Source organism: Schistocerca cancellata, chromosome 8 (assembly GCF_023864275.1).
Source record: "Schistocerca cancellata isolate TAMUIC-IGC-003103 chromosome 8, iqSchCanc2.1, whole genome shotgun sequence".
NCBI classification, from domain to species: Eukaryota; Metazoa; Arthropoda; class Insecta; order Orthoptera; family Acrididae; genus Schistocerca; species Schistocerca cancellata.
The window spans coordinates 313,267,692-313,286,144 of record NC_064633.1 but is presented as its reverse complement, the minus strand read 5'-3'; the positions used below and the strand labels follow the sequence as shown (position 1 = coordinate 313,286,144).

General features: G+C 41.6%; 1 pseudogene; it reads right to left on the bottom strand.

Moving 5' to 3' along the window:
* Window positions 1-516: 516 nt before the first annotated feature.
* Window positions 517-18,453, bottom strand: part of LOC126095540 (uncharacterized) — a 53,048-nt pseudogene continuing 35,111 nt past the window's right edge.

Sequence of the window (18,453 nt, the reverse complement as noted above, 5' to 3'; positions counted from 1 at the left end):
GAAAGTTTGGCCGTACCTTTTTGTAACACCCTGTATATCATATCAGGACAAAGTGAGCAATGGTAGCCTACCGAAGAAACTTAGCACAGTGGTCACAGTGTGTGGAAGGGAAATGTGCTGCAGCAGACTTCACTCTTCAGTCCTATCTCTGGCCCAAAACATGACTGGGCAGCAGCAGCAGTTTAGAAATTCTGTGTGGCAACATTCAGCATTGATAGTTTGATCTTCAGATAGTTTCTCTGTACTGATTACGTCGTAGTTGACTGCATATTTGTCAAAATCATCTTGTTCTTGGAAGTGACTTTTTCTGAGAGACGGACAAGCCAGTGAATACCTCCCCACTGTCTCTTAGGCTGTGGATCATAGCAGTAAGAACGTATCTCAGCATCTGCCTACAGTTTCCAAAAGAGTTTGCTATCGCAGCAACACTTTAAACAAATTTTTGAATAAATAAAATTTATTAATAAACGTGACAAAATCCTAAAAGAACAAAATCAAACGTTACTTTAACCTATATTATTGTAGTTCTAGCTTGATATGTTCATTTAAAAATGAAATCCATTCTTCTTTTAATTTGAACAAGAAGTTCAGTAATTTTCGCCTTGATCTCCGAATGATGACCAAGGGATTTTTCCTGCAGTAAAGCGTAGCAAGCGCATTTAGTCTTTCCATATTCATACTACTTCTTACAGTTGTCATTACTATCTTCACTGTCGAATAGCGGCGTTCTGTGTCTGATATAGTCAAGGGGATCTGTATCAGTTTCGTAATTTTACTAAGATTATTTACATTATTTTCCAATATAAATTTCAGCGTCTCAATTTAAAGCATTCGTGAATATCAGATCTACAATAGATTACTTTTAATTCAGCTTCAAGCTTATCTTTCTCAGTCAGGAAATATGCTTCATTGGTCAATACTACCTTTTTGTAGGAAGCTTACTCTTAAACCTGTCGAAGCATTTCTTGTTGAACAATTTTGCAGTTACTCAGTGTTTATAGAATGAATATCTGTCCACTATATCAACACATATCAGTCACAAGCTTCTTTAGCCTCTGCCATGAGTGTATTTGAAGGGTTCTCAAAGTAAGTTGAGTTTCTTAATCCTAAAGAACAGGTTTTGAAATTTGTTATATTTTCCCTAATTTCTAGAGATTGCATTTGGCTGAACGTTATTTCAGTAAGAGGCCTAATTTGACGAGAAATTTCTGAGCAAAACTTGTAATTATCATCATTCAGGTATCTTAAAATTCATGTTACTTCTGTAATGGTTTGGTCTGCAGACTCTTATAAACTATGTTTCTGATCTGTATGCTGAAGTTCCAATTTGTAGAGGAATCACCTGGAATGATGGCGTCAATACGCTTCCTGAAAACGGAACATGCTGCGGGAATTTTGGGAACATATTGGAATTGTCAAAATATCAGAGAAATATTTTCTTGCGTATCGTGTAAAACATGCTGCATTTGCTTGAACTCGTTCTTTTTTGCCTTTCATGAAATTCGTACAATCCAATGTTTGAGTTATCATTTTTTGTCCATTTCCTTGTTGTATTATGTGGCTTTGTTGTAAAACACATTTCGATATGCAATTTGTTATTTCATTTTCTGGATTAAAGAACCCCCAAAAACGTTCAAATATTTCTCCATTCGATACGTACCGTAGAACAAGAACACGTTGTGTGTATTCCTGAACATTTGTTGTGTTATCAACCGTGACAGCCACAAGGACGGTCTAAGCTCCGTACTTATCTCTTCATGATACAACTGTAACAGGCAGAAAAGTATATTATCGTGAGTGGTCTTAGAAACATCATTGAGGCCTTCACTAGTTTCTAAGTGATTCTTGAGATATGAAAATTAATTGAGATGCAACATTTAGGAATCCTTTCAATAACCCTGGATATACTGAACCATGTTTTTCGTCGTGTCCACGTAAGGGGGTTTCATAGTTTCCATAACAGAAAATTCACTCTATTGTTATTGTTTTCATCCTTTATATCATGCTTCACTAATTTCTCCTCAGTACTTGTGGTTCCTAAAAGTGACAGTGAAACTGAGTTTAAACGACTTCTGATATTACAATATCTATAATTCTGTTTAGATTTTGAAATCGTCATTTGTTAACGTTGTTCAAACAGCAAAGCAAGAAAGCAAAACAGACTATTTTTTACTTCAGTGATGCAAATCGAACTGTTTTGTTGGTTTCATGCATAAAAGTACGAATATATCTCTTGTTGCAATTTTGCCATATATGGACACGGTATGGGACCGCCGCTATTATATAAAATACATTGTCAGATGAAAAACAGCCGACCAGTTGCAAAGGATAAAGTGATCTTTACCTAGGTTTCAATAGGTTTAAACCTATCTTCTTCAGAAGACGGCAGTATTACATTAACATGGCATGATAAGTCGTTGCAATTTTTACAAACATCTCCATAGCTCCATTAGTTCAAATACAATATAGCCCTACTTTGTAAAAATTGCAACGACGTATCATGCCATGTTAATGTAATACTGCCGTCTTCTGAAGAAGATAGGTTTAAACCTATTGAAACCTAGGTAAAGATTACTTTATCCTTTGCAACTGGTCGGCTGTTTTTCATCTGATTACGTGGAACCGTTGCTGTTACGCAGCTATGTTTAAAATAATAAAATACATTGTTTATGGTGTATAGGAACCAACTACAGATTGATTTTAGTTTACTTTATTCAAAAAGTACCGTTACCGGTTTCGAACTTTTTACAGTTCATCAGACGGTTTTTTCATGCTTTCATAAATACCGATTATACACTAGTTTCTTGTCAGTTACCTTAGGATAAAAAAAAACTATTTACAAGATAGAAACGTGTAACCAAAATGGTTGTTCTACATATTTGTGTTGCAATGTAACTTAACGTGAAATTTCCATCAACCACGAGAACAAAAATACTTCTCAACTAATCAACAAATCAGAAACGAAATAATATATCACAAAAGGTATATGCATGATGCAATCCTGCTTTTTGATGGTACAAACAATGCAACTGATACACTGGCACAGACCTCATAAAAGTGCGTAAAAAAATTAAATTCACAGTTGAGCATGAAACAAAGAAGAGCATACATTTTCTTGATCTTAAAATCTAGAACATTAACCATAAACATCAGTTTAGCATCTACAGGAAACCCACAACCACAGATGTCAGCACTGACAACTCCTCATGTCAGCCCAGCCAACACAAAATGTCATATTTCGGAACAATGGTGCACAAAATGCAAAAAGTACCTATGAATCACACAAATCAACAAAATGACATCAATTTAATTAAAACAGTTGCTTACAATAATGACTACGATCCTATAATAACAAACAGGCTGCGCAACAAAATAAAAACAAAAATCACAGCTACGCAGAATATTAGTTCACGCAGCATTCAATACAAAACAAATCAGCCTCCTGCAGAAGTCGACCCTAAATATACCGTTATCTCATATATAGCTGCAATAACATATCAAACTGCAAACTTATTTAAAAAGAAGAATATTAATATCAGCTTCATTGCCAACAACAAATAACAGCAAAAAGTCACCCATGATGTGAATCTCCCCAAGGCCACCTAATGTAAATCAGGAATATACAAGCTCCAATGTGATTCATGCCCAAAATTCTACGTTGGTCAAATAAGCAGAATTCTTGAGATAAGGTACAAAGAACACCTCAATGACTTAAGCTTGAATAAATCTACATTTGCAGCCCGAAGAAAATCTTTGATTGACACACATTGAAAGCATTATGAAAATATTATTTAGCAGAAAAAGGAGCGACTGTGAATGTATTAGAGTAAACAGAAATACTTACACACGAAATCATTTCCCCTGATAATATCCTCAACGAGAAGAGTGGATTGGCCAACACTCATTTCCTAAACTTCCAGAAAGTACTTTCTATGCTGCAGTATAAATAATATTTGTACACTCATCTGCAGATCAAGTAACAAATCTCTTAACTTTGTATGTACCTACAATAGTCAGTATTATTTACGACACTAAATACTAATAAATTCTAATGTGGTACCATCATCGATGTTCAAATAGCACATAAGGATTTCACAAACTTCTTGCCCATACTTGTTTCCCTATCTTTGCATAAAATGAGTTTGTCGTGCTATAGTTCAAAAAATCTCATATATTTATTGTTTCTGTCTGTATTTAATGCCCTAGACTTAACGTAAAGACCGAGCGAGGTGGCGCAGTGGTTAGCACACTGGACTCGCATTCGGGAGGACGACGGTTCAATCCCGTCTCCGGCCACCCTGATTTAGGTTTTCCGTGATTTCCCTAAATCGCTTCAGGCAAATGCCGGGATGGTTCCTTTGAAAGGGCACGGCCGATTTCCTTCCCCATCCTTCCCTCACCCGAGCTTGCGCTCCGTCTCTAATGACCTCGTAGTCGATGGGACGTTAAACACTAATCTACTCCTACTACTCCTACTTAACGTAAAACACTATTTTCATCTAACGTAACAGTAATTTACGTCTCACCTCCCCAAACTCCGCCTTCCCGTGAAAAAATTGCCATGTCTTTGTATTACTGCACTGTAGCATTTTAAACAGTCATGTACTTTGCAAACTGTGTGTTTGTTTTCGTATACTATAAATCAAAACATATGGTGCACATTGAAAATTCGTTTCGTGATGGAACGAAAGTGATTCACAATGCAGTATTTGCTCAAAAAAGCGTAACACAGAGCACAGTTCTGTGCAAAGACTTCTGTGTCTTTATAGTAAACTAGGAAAAGGCTACTGACGCTAAGCTTGCGGATTATAGCTGATGGCATAGACGCATACAGTTGAAAGTACATAGCAAGAGAAACAAATAAGTCTCAGTAAACATGGGCTCTAAAACGTATGCTATAAGAGCTGAGAGCACTTCGTCTTTGATATTGTGAAACAAATCGCTTCTGCTGCAAGCTCTTTGCTTCCATGTTTTCGAAGGAGGTAGAATGGACCAAACAAAGAAAAAAATGTCCAGTAAACATGGGCTCAAGAGCATACCTGAAGAGCTATGAACACTTCTTCAACTTCGCTACTGTGAAACACATCTCTTCTACTGAACAAGTGCTCGTAGCTTTTATTGTATGCATTTTACAGCCTATGTTTACTGGACGTATGTTTCTTGTTTTGGTCCATACTACCACGTTTGAAGGTATGAAAAGCAGAAAACTTGCAGTAAAAGAGATTGCTTCACAGTATCTAAGTTGAAAAAGTACTCGTATTTCTTAAGGAATGCTTTTAGAGCCGATGTTTATGGAGACTTCTTTGTTTGTAGTAGTGTGTACCTTCAACTGTATGTGTTTACGCTATTAATTATTATATACTGTCTGTATTGCACAAGTATAAAAAAGGAGTAAAGAAGATACGCTCGTTGTATTAAATATTATCGACACTACCGAGTGGAAATAGTGGATGCTGCACTGTGCCACAGCACCTATTGGCAAGACGCCACCGCTTGAATGTGAGGCAATTGGTAAACACTGCCCCGCCTCAGTGTCACTGCTTCTGTGACGCAGCCTTTCACCGATATCACAAGCATCTCCATTTCTGTGTCCTACTGTTTGGAACGAAAGTAAATGTTTATGCATTACTCCAGTGCTCTAAGATTCCCTTGGACTGACTACAACCCGTTCTGTTATACATTAAAGGGTCTTTTCCTTCATGTCTCTTCACGCGGATGTGCAAGGACGCGTTTTAAAAAACGTTGTTAGTGAAATAGCCTTTTCATTGGACTTTCTGTTTGTGCTATAGTTTGTGCCGCTTTCCATCATATGATACACTAAAACAGAGCGGTGAGCTTCGCATTCAGTCGCATTTCCTCATTGTTAAGAAAAACCTATATCTGCCTGAAAGTGACAAACCGCTTATGGATTCGTATATCACACCTCATTCCACACTAACAATCTGAAAATTGTCAAAATTATTTTGTAACAAAATCTGGCAGACTCACTGGTACAACACAGTACAGCGTGGCTCAGGGGACGGTGAGAGTGGAAATTGGCTAGGGGTTGCGTGTAGTGGGGATGGAGAGGTGGGTGGATTACCGCTCACTATTAACAATATTTAAATATTTTATTATTCGAACAACTCCAAGCACATGCACAAGATAACACAAGTAAGGTATCCTCCTCTCAATTAACTAAAATGGGAAAAAACGTTATCTGACGCAACAGGGAGCACGATAAAGTAATTTTACCCTTCAAATTTCAAGAGTTGTATCGCAGTGTAAGACACAAACAACAGCACGGCGCGCGCATGCATGTGTGTGTGTGTGTGTGTGTGTGTGTGTGTGTGTGTGTGTGTGTGTGTCCACGTGCTTTGGGTGAGACGAAGTACAACCTTACATTAAGGTTGGAGTTCTGGGATGTCTGAGTACAGTGATTTATTCAAGCTTCATTCAGACGCAAGGAGGGCAGAGGGCTCGTAGCCCGCGGCCCTACTAAGGGGGTTGGTTATTGTTGAATCTAGTTACTGGAGGGCCTCTATGATTGCACGATGGACCCGCAGTTGGGGCCACCGTTGTGGAACGATAGAGCAAGTACATTCCAGGTTGGGCCTGACTTAATCGATCCTATGAAGGAGTTTCTGCGTTGCTTAAGTGATGAGATCGGAGATGCGTGGGACGTTCAGTTCAGGGCGAAGGTCGGCAATCCGGACCTCTCTTGGAGCTCCTAAGATGAGACGGAGGCATGTGTTTTGAATGACTTGTAGTGGCCGAAGATTGGATGGGCTGATAGTGGCCCACGTGGAGCAGCCATAGAGAGGACAAGTGAAACTGTCGCTCGATGTAACCCAAGCTCCGTTCGAACATTCATCTGCCGTTTGCTCAACAATGGGTACAATTGGTGTAAGAGGTATAATAGTTGAATCCTCTTGTTGTGGAAACGACATTTGAAAAAGAGCTTGCTTTCCAGAGTGACCCCCAAGTATTTTACTTCTTTCATCATGCATGTTCTTGATAGACAGGAGCCCGCATCTCGTGGTCGTGCGGTAGCGTTCTCGCTTCCCACGCCCGGGTTCCCGGGTTCGATTCCCGGCGGGGTTAGGGATTTTCTCTGCCTCGTGATGGCTGGGTGTTGTGTGCTGTCCTTAGCTTAGTTAGGTTTAAGTAGTTCTAAGTTCTAGGGGACTGATGACCATAGCTGTTAAGTCCCATAGTGCTCAGAGTCATTTGAACCATTTTTTTGATAGGCACGGGTAACCCTGTCGCGTTTGCGAGTAAAGAGGATGACCACTGTTCCTTCAACGTGATCTGACGCCGTAGTCTCCCTACGGCTGCAGTAATCCGCCGGATACCAATAAGTAAGACTTTGTCGTCCAAAAACTGAGCCAGAACACCTGAGCCAAGATGGGTAAGTCGTTAACATAAAGGATGAAAAGAGTTTGGAATAAAACCGAGCACTGAAGGAGGCCTTCCTGTAGGCGTCTAAAACGAGAGTTGCTCATCGATATGGACCATTATTTGTCGGTGTTTGAGAATGCCGATGATAAGTAAACAACAGTCAGACGAGGTTGTCAAGTCGTGCAGTTTGATCAAGAGCTTATCGATCCACACACAGACATAAGCTTTTCCTGCGTCTAAAAATTTGGCCGCTGTATAATTATAAACATTAATATTATAGGCGATGTAATCTGCGACTCCCAGTAGTTCAGCCGAAAGCGGAGGCTGGAACGCAATCTGATGCGGCCTAATGATGTCCTGATCGTGGATAAGTGGTCGCATGCGACGCAAAATGAGGTGGAAAGGAGGCTGATAAGACGGTAGTTAGTAGGCACACCAAGGTCTTTGTCTGGTTTTGGGATCGGGGTGGTTCGCCCAATCTTCCAAGCACCCGGAAAATAGGTTAACCTCGTACACGTATTATAACCCCTAGTGAACAACACTAAGGACTTGCGTGGAAGATGCTTTGGCTGCTCGTTTGTAACGCCGTCCGGTCCGGAGGAAGAGTGAGTTCCGAGTTGAAGTGGTTCAAGGTGAGGAGGAGACTCTCTTATATCCTGAGCTCTGCGACGTATTCCCTCATCGTTGTCATCATCGACCAAATCATCAATGGTGTTTTGAGACTCGTACTCCTCGACGAAAATTTCGGCCTTGCCCAGCGGATAGCGAGAGCCCGCTGCACTGCGCTTACAAATTGTAGGTCTGCACCAGACGGTGCCACCGAAGCCGTGCCGTGTGCTCAAGTCATGTAGTCCAGCTGCCGCGGCGTGTATAGACGTATTACGTACAAGGCTATAGCACCAGCGTTATAATAAAGGAGCTTGACATCGTAACTTGCTCGTTTCTTTTGGTTTCGGAGCTATCGAAATGAATTAAATGAATGAGTTCTACCTGTCACCGTCTTCCCTACCATCGGATTAGAAAAATCTCACCTGGTAGTCTGCTGCTTTCTGGACCGTGAGGGCGTCGGATTCCTGCTCACGTACTCCAGGGATTTCGACTGCCGACTGAAATTAATTGGCTAATGAAGGGAACAGGGGAGACTAGAGATTAGTAAGAGACTGCTAAATGAAAGCAGATTTGTTCTCGTAAACACGCTGAAATGAGACACTGTCTCGATACAAATAGACGGTAACTGGCCAGTCGCAATTCCGGACTACATAGGATATCCGATGTTTACTGTGGAACAAGCCACAAGTACATGGAGGGACTTCAAGAACGAACAAAGATAACGCTAACTATTCCAGTCCCTAGAGAGAGTTCTGACGCAGCTTGACACAAATGAACTCCAGAATTCCGATTACAAGTTATGATAAAGAGCCATGAGTGCAGACACGTCGCGAGGACACGAGCAGGGGCAGCACAATAAAGACTACCGGATTAACATTGATGGAGCACTGAGGCTGAATTCCCTTGGACCAAACTGAATGTTTGCAGCCTAAACCCTGTCAGCTTTGCTTTGAGCTTTCTACCGCGATTGACTTGATGAAAACTGTACGTTAGCGTATCTGGTCGCTTGTATGGCGGTTGAGAAGAACACATACGGCGCATACTGCCTCGCGAATGCTCGTCACGAAATTAATCCTACCATATACTGCCTCGAACTTAGCGTACCAAGCAGTCCAACGAAATGAGTCCCAGAAAGCGTCTCTTAGTAGATTTGTAAACTCAGGTCCTCGCACACTGTATGCTTCTTCCGAGAGCAAGAGGTCCTGCTTCCGACCTGAGCGGGGGCGAAAATGCTGACGGTCGCTTAGGCTTTCAGGTTCTGTACGGCTCGCCGGAACACAGGTTGGCGTTACTGGGGTGGCGCCCGGCGTGTGTCTTTCGTGGAGGCCGCTGTCCGCGCAACCGTCGCCTTGGAGTAGATTTTTGAAACCAACGGCCACTGGATATTCTGCAGTTCTAAGCCATTTTGAGGAACTTGTGAAATAACCAGTACCTGAGTCCATAAATCTCTCCGTTCAAAATGTTCAACTGCGTGTGAAATGGTATGGGACTTAACTGCTAAGGTTATCAGTCCCTAAGCTTACACACTACTTAACCTAAACTATTCTAAGAACAAACACACTTACACCCATGCCCGAGAGAGTACTCGAACCTCCGCCGGGACCAGTGAATCTCTCCGTCTTCACCAATTGATACTCCCGTACTGAAGCAAACTATCTGCGGTTAATTATTTATTTCAAGTTTCTGCTACCAGTCACTTTTCATTTTATGGTTAATCTAACATAATGCAACGCGTTTAGAACATGTTCTGTTCATCTTCGGGCGTTTATACATACATTCATATATAGAGAGAGATGTTACTTAAAAATAAACAGTTTTAAACTAGATTAATCTAGAACTCTTTGTCCATTGTTTTTTACTGTAGCTGCTGGTGTGGCATTTGGGGGGAAGGAGGGGGGCAGTGTATGGTTAGGAATCGAAATCAGTGATGTCTTCTGCTGGTTGTCTTCTTTGTGGTTGACTATGTATATCACAGCCTGTAAAGGATGCAGATAGGTTTGCATCAGTTATGTGTTACGAAAATAGTGTGAAACATGACAGTTGATCGCCGGCCGGTGTGGCCAAGCGGGTCTAGGCGCTTCAGTCTGGAACCGCGTGACCGCTACGGTCGCAGGCTCGAATCCTGCCTCGGCCATGGATGTGTGTGTTGTCTTTAGGTTAGTTAGGTTTAAGTACTTCTAAGTTATAGGGGACTGATAACCTCAGATGTTAAGTCACATAGTGCTCGAGAAGAGCTATAAAGCCGAAATCATGATTGTGTAAAATAAACGAACAATTAACAGTGAAATGGTGAAATCTTTTTTTTTTAATGTTTCAGTTTTATTTTGTCACCTCTCTTTGCAGACTGGGATGGACTGCTACAGAACTACGCCGTTGGAATGTCTCTGTGTTACATGGTAATGAACCAAAAATAATACCACAGTCCACCGTAACTTGAGAAAGGAAATCAGACAATAATCAAACACATAGTATCAATATTCGCCCGGCATATGAAATACTAAAATGTAACCAATGAAAAGCCAATACCTAACTAACGCTAAACAAGTAAATTTCAGAAGAACGGCCAATCGACAACAGAACACACCACCACTGGTTAACCTTTGTTGCTCATAACAAATGAGAATAGCAAAATAGTGAATGGAGCAACTAGCACGGATTAAAATTTCACTGAACAGAACAATAAAAAAAATGCAGATTCTGCATTTTTAACGTACTGAGTCCTACAGCAGCCTCGCCATAGTTGAAGTGTGTGGTTTTTTGAAACTTAAATTGACCAATCCAGACACAATCGTCTGCATTACAATACTGCAGCGATTGCAACCGGAACGAGCTCCTTCACTGTCGTAGCCGTAAACACACCGCAGCTAACAACAACTTGAATCCTGGCCACGCTACGTTTCCTACAGCCATGGGACCAAGCATTGTTTGTTGCTCCAGACTGGTACGGTGCCCAGTGTTAACAGCAAGCAACCGAAAGCCCCGACCAGGCTGCTATCTAGCTCCTTTGCTTCCCGACTTCTTTCTTCAACTCATCCAGCTAGCTGCTCTCTAGAAGTTGCTCCACATAGCTATCTGCTGGAGGAGATCGCGGTCAGCCGTAGTACTACGGGCAACTTCTACGCGACCAGCTGTCAGATCACTTTGGGCACACCCATTGCAAGGGTTCACCCAGAACGAGGCCCGTAATATGGCCTTGGTTTGCTTGAATCCTCAAAGTTTAGAATATAAAATAAAACGGCAGTTTACTTTGGCCCCAATACGATATGTATATTTTCTTGGACTAACTTTACACACCTTGAAGGGCGAGAGAAACTGTTGTAGATGTGCCATTTTAAACACAGAGATATATAAAAAGGCAAAATACGTCGCTGCGGTGGGAAACGCCTATATAAGACAACAAGTGTCTGGTGCAGTTGTTAGATCGGTTACTAATACTTCAATGGCAGGTTATCGAGCTTGAAGTGAGTTCGAACGGGGTGTTATAGTCGGCGCATGAGCGATGGGACACAGCATCTCCGAGTTAGAGATGAAGTGAGGATTTTCCCTTACGACCATTCACCAATGTACCGTGAACATTAGGAATCCGGTAAAACATCAAATCTCTGACATTGCTGTTGCCGGAAGGAAGATCGTGCAAGAACGGGACCAACGATGACCTAAGATAGGGATTCCCAAAGTGGTCGATATCGACCCCTTGGGGCCGATATCAGTTTCCTAGGGGTCGACATAAACGAAAACTGATTTTGGGGGTCGACCCGGTCTAAAAATCGACCCCTATTAAATTAACACAAGTTCTTACATAAAACTTTCAAAATAGGTAGGTACTGTATTGATGTGCATTTTCAACTTCTCGCGGCGTAATGAATAATCCATTAAATTTCGGGCATGCAGCCGCGCAAATAAAATTTCTTCTACTGATATTTCGGCCGCGTATCGTCCAAAGTGTCGTTCGCCGTAAAAGTGATGGCACATTAGGACATGCCGTACATCGGAAACCAACGCACACAAATCTATACCTTCATGCCAGTAGCTGCCATCACCCTTCTCAGAGCATGGGTGTCCTTAAGACCTTAGTGCATCGGGCGCACTGTATATCCGATGAAGACAATTTACAAGGAGAGCTAACATACTTCAAGAGTATTTTTAAATCGAATGGGTATTCTCCGCAACAAATTCGTAGAGCATTCGATGCAAAACCTAGAAAGAAGGTATGTGATGGGGAAGAAGATAGTAATTTCTTCAGATCTAGGGCGTTTCTGCCTTATGTGGGTGCTCTTTCTTCAAAGATAGGCCGTATTCTTGAGAAACACTGTGTTAAGGTGATCTTGCGACCCTCCACGAAGATTGCGGCTTTACTCGGCTCTGTGAAGGACGATTTACTGCTTCGTAAGGCGGGTGTGTACCAGATTCCTTGCGGAAATTGTGAGCAGTCATACATAGGTCAAACAACACGCACCGTTCATGAGAGGTGTGTGGAGCACCGAAGATACACACGCTTATTACAACCAGACAAGTCAGCTGTGGCCGAACGTTGTATTGATACGGGTCATTCCATGAATTACAGTGATGTGAAGATTTTAACATCCACCTCTTCTTTTTGGGAATCTGTATTCAAGGAAGCCATACAAATTCGATTAGCCAACAATTTAATAAACAGAGATAATGGTTTTAATTTGGACAAAGCATGGAATCCGGCTCTTGGAGTAATTAAATTGCAGAGAAGTCGTCATCGTGTCACCGCCGCCGATCAAACATCGATAAGCACATCGAATGTCCGTACGCCTTCGCCACAGGCGGCGCAGCATATGTGACCCGCATGCCCAGTACCGCCGCGGTGGGGCATATAAGGCCGCGCTTAGCACCTTGTCGTCAGTCTTGTGACTCGCTCTGAAGATGGCCGGACGATACGCGGCCGAAATATCAGTAGAAGAAATTTTATTTGCGCGGCTGCATGCCCGAAATTTAATGGATTAGGTACTGTATTGTTTATGTTGTGTTACGTGTACTAAGAATAATTAATATTTTTGTAGGAAATAGCATTGTTGTAGTAATGTAAAGTCTCAAGTTCGTACAAGATGAAAAACTCGGCAAGTCTGTGTGGACAAGTTTGTGCAAGATAATGAGTTCGAGCGTACGTCTTTCAGGCGCGTTTTGACTTGCTCTCTATTTGACGCTTACGCGATTTAACACGAACGAATTCATGATCAAGTCCAAACGTGTTCCTGATATTTTACTATTTAACGAGCTTGCACTTAGGTTGAAAGTTCATTTGCGTTTTGAAATTCGTTGGAGCTTGAACGATAATAACTCATATAAGTACTCATTTATTTCAAGAGATTACAAAGTTATTACATAGCTAAATTAAGTGAAGTAAAGTGACTGAAAAAGTGGTAAACACGACATACAACATATTATAAATAGGTAGATATAAAAGTATTTATAAAAATTACTTACACTTAAGTTGTTAAGTAGGTAGCTACCTAAACTTTGAAGTATTCAGTTTGCTTTGGTTTTCGTTCTTATGCTGATAGGTACCTACTTACCTAATACGAATTTTCTATACCTAATTACCTCCTATAGTTACTTACCTAATATAGGTATCGAAGTTTATCAATGAGTAAGTAATACCTAACAAGAATCCATTACCTGGGTGTGATAAAAATAAGATAGTGTGCAAATTTAACAGTTTATTATTGTTTTTTATTTAGGTAGTTTTTTATTTGCAGGATTACTGAGAGTTTTATGATGGCGGACACGGAAAAAAATGCAGACAACACAGTTTGGACTACTTGAAGTTCGGATTTATTGCATCTCCATCAAATCAACACTTGCCGATGTGTCTCATATGTGAAAAAGTATTTATTAACGATGCCATTTTTGAATCTGTGTTGAAGTTTTTACAAGAAAAAGATCCGAATTTGAAATAAAATCTGAAAAATTGTAAAACAGACATTTATTACTTGACTGATATCTTTGGAATGTTCAACAAAGTTAATTTGCAAATGCAGGCTGACGATCTTAACTTGATTAAAACAAAATCAATAATATCGGCCTTCGTGGGTAAACTAATCCCTTATAAACAAAATTTAGGCAGAAAAGAATATTCGCAGTTTCCGCATTTGTCATAATTACCAGAAATGCTTCAAAATGATGACATTTTATTATATGTCACTCACTTGGACGCATTACACAAGGATTTTACGGAGAGGTTTGAGGATCTTTTAAATTTACAAATTCTTCAATGGATAATAAATCCGTACAATACCACAGCCATAGAAGAAGCCAATGTGATAATGCAAGGAGAGTTGATTACCATCAGCACAGACGAAGAGCTTAAGCAGAAGTTCAACCAAGGCTATCAGAAGTTCTGATGGCAACGCAACATTGAAACACAGTATCCTACATTGTGGAACATTGCTGAAAAATACCTTATCGATTTTCCATCATCATACCTAGTTGAAAAAAGCTTCAGTGTTGTAACAAACATTTTGACGAAACAAAGAAAGCGTTTGAAAATCAACGAACGTGGAGATTTAATGCTGCAACTCACTAATATTGAACCGGATGTAGCTAGATTGGTAGATAGTCACCAGGTTCATCCATCACACTTAATGTTTTATTTTCTCTTTGCGCATTAATACTTTTTAAATATAATTTCCTATCTACTTAAGATTCTTAAAGTACTTAATTTGTAATAATCATTATACATTAAACTTGATATTTACTGAATTGTATGTATTTTTATTTTGTTAAATTTTGATGAGAAAATGAAGTCAACTTTACTCACTTAACCAAGTGCAAAGTTTTCCGATTGGTACCTTACTACCTAGGTATTTTGTATCAATAGGAAAAAACTAAAGCCCCGTTATTCAAAATAGTCTGCTAACTTAAAGCATTGCTAATTCTCACTCTGTCTTCTTCTAATGACATAAGTCAGAATGAAAAATAACACTCTGTAGCAGCTGTTTTAAGTTAGCGGACCATTATGAATAAGGGGGTTGATCTTAAAAGTAGGTAATTTGGCCATGGGGTTCTGAGGTAACAGTTCATTTTGGAAAAGGAATCACTTGTCCAAAATAGTTTGGAGATCCCTGACCTAAGAGAATCATTCAGCGTGACAGGAGTGCAACGCTTCCGCAAACTGGTATAGATTTCAATGCTGCGCCATCAACAAGTGTCAGCGTGTGAACCATTCAAACAAACATCATCGATATGTCTTTCAAATAACTTCCGGGAATTCAGCCAGGTAACACTTTCAGCGACCGCCGATATTTCGGCGGGAGAACACCCCGCCATTTTCAAGGCAAACTGCAACGGACAGGCGCCGTACATGCAAATTTAATACCTCGGTTCTCGGACCGAAGCAGGAAAGATAACACACACACACACACACTGAACACTAGTGCCACCAAAGATGACCAAAGTCAGAGCTATCGATAGTGAGACTATGAATTCGCAGGTGAGGCAGCATTGACTCTGTTCCTCTGTTTTTTGACAAGGGAGAGAGCCGGATTCCAAACAGAGTTTAAACAGAAACCTCCATCCCTGTTAACGAGGTTGCTCGCTAATTTAATCTCAACTGCCTCCCGAATCACACTGTCCCAATAGCTGGACGTGCATGCCAATATCTCGGTGTTATTATATAACATGGGGTGACCAGTATCCAAGCAATGTTCGACAATAGCAGATCTATTTGGCTGCTGTAATCGTGTGTGCCGTTTATGCTCAGTACATCTGTCCTCCACGGTCCTGATAGTTTGACCAATATATGCCATGCCGCAGCTACAAGGGACACGATATACACCCGCCTTACGCAGTCCAAGATCATCCTTAACGGAACTCAAAAGTGCTCTAATTTTAGATGGAGGTCGGAAAACACATTTCACATCGTATTTCCGTAAAATACGACCGATCTTATTGGACGTGTTTCCTACGTAAGGCAAGAAGGCAGTAGACTTAGGTGTTGACTCAGAATTATCATCAATCACCTGATGTACAGTTGGTCGATAGCGCAACGCACGTTCAATCTGTCTATCACTGTAACCATTTTGACGAAATGTAACTTCAAGATGGGACAGCTCAGCTGGCAAAGTCTCAGCGTCAGAAACGACATGTGCCCTGTGTACCAAGGTACGAAGTACCCCTTCACGCTGAGCCGAATGGTGACAACTATTAGCTTGTAAGTACAAGTCGGTGTGAGTACGTTTCCTGTAGACTGCATGTCCCAATGATCCATCATCCTTCCTCCTAACCAACACGTCGAGAAAGGGGAGGCAACCATCCTCTTCCACCTCCATCGTAAAACGAATGTTCGGGTGGATCGAGTTCAGATGTTCTAGAAAGACATTCAAATTCTCCCTACCGTGAGGCCAAACAACGAAGGTATCGTCAACGTATCTATAGAAACAGGCGGGTTTTAAAGGCGCCGACTCCAATGCACGTTCCTCGAAGTCTTCCATAAACAAATTTGCGATCACAGGAGACAACGGACTACCCATCGCAACTCCATCTGTCTGCTCGTAATACTGGTCATTAAATAAAAAGTAAGTGGATGTCAACACATGCCTAAAGAGATTAGTTAAATCAGCACCAAACCTGGCTTCAATTAACCGCAACGAATCAGACAGAGGAACACGAGTGAAGAGAGAAACCACATCGAAACTCACTAAAATATCAGAGTCATTCAGCCTCAGTCCCTCCAAACGACGTAAAAAATCAGCTGAGTTCCTGATATGATGTTCACACCGTCCTACTTGTGGACTCAACAGAGAAGCAAGATGCTTGGATACACGATATGTCGGGGCGCCGATGTTACTCACTATAGGACGGAAAGGAACCCCTTCCTTATGAACTTTTGGAAGGCCATATAACCTAGGGGGAACCGCACTATAGGTGTTAAGCCGCTTGATTGTGTCCTGCGACAAACCACTTTTCTTCAGGAGGCTGTTGGTCTTTCTCTCAACACTTTTCGTGGGGTCAGCATCGATTCTGCGATACGTTGAATCAGATAGTAAACGTTGCATCTTTTGAACATAATCATGTTTATTTAAAACAACGGTGGCATTGCCCTTGTCAGCAGGTAAAATAACAATACTGGGATCAACTTTGAGAGAGCGTAAAGCAGCCCTCCTGCTGCTGTTACATTACTCTTGGGTGGACGAGCCCTAGTCAAAACACGGCATGCCTCCCTCCTAACTTCCTCTACAGCGTCAGGAGGTAGTTTGCAAACTGCCTGTTCAATTGAAGTAATAAAATCAACTACCGGCAAATTCTTCGGAGTGGGTGCAAAATTTAAACCCTTCCCTAGCACGGATAAGGTTGCGTCGTCAAAAGATTTCTCTGTGAGATTTATCACAGAACGTCGAGATATAACATCCGACTCCGCGCGATGAAAACGTTCAAACTTTGCCAAATGCCGGGCAGTAACGGAGTTGTACTCCCAGTCAGCTTGGGTCCATGAAGCACCGTCCAACCAATCCCAAGTGAAATCAGACACTTCAGATGCAACCATTAAATGAAAACGATACAATTCTTTGGAAACAGAATCCAAACGTCGACGAGTGAAACGAATCCTTTCGCGAACAAGAGCCAAGCCAGCACGTTGCTTAATTCGATTGGCGGCAGGAGAATTAATATGGTGCACAACCTTAGCAAATGTTGGGACATGATTTTCATCACGACACCTCAATAAAAACGACAAAGCACATTGCAGTCTAACTCGACAGCTACGAAGTTTATCCAACTTACGTAAACACCGATACATTTCCTCCCCGTAGAGGTAAACAATGTGAGACCTGAGTTTCTCCTGGCGTATACAACTTTCAAATAACTTCCGGGAATTCAGCCAGGTAACACTTTCAGCGACCGCCGATATTTCGGTCCGAGAACCGAGGTGTTAAATTTGCATGTACGGCGCCTGTCCGTTGCAGTTTGCCTTGAAAATGGCGGGGTGTTCTCCCGCCGAAATATCGGCGGTCGCTGAAAGTTTTACCTGGCTGAATTCCCGGAAGTTATTTGAAAGTTGTATACGCCAGGAGAAACTCAGGGCCGGCCGCGGTGGTCTAGTGGTTCTAGGCGCGCAGTCCGGAACCGCGGGACTGCTACGGTCGCAGGTTCGAATCCTGCCTCGGGCATGGATGTGTGTGATGTCCTTAGGTTTAGTTAGGTTTAAGTAGTTCTAAGTTCTAGGGGACTGATGACCACAGAAGTTAAGTCCCATAGTGCTCAGAGCCATTTGAACCATTTGAGAAACTCAGGCATCATCGATATGGGCTTTCGGAGATGAAGACTCACTCGTGTACCCGTGATGACTGCATGACACAAAGCTTTACGCCTCGCCCAGGCCCGTCAACACCGATATTGGACTGTTGATGACTGCAAACAAAGTGCCTGGTCGGACGAGTCTCGTTTCAGATTGTATAGAGCACATGGACGTGTACGGGTATGGAGACAACCTCATGAATC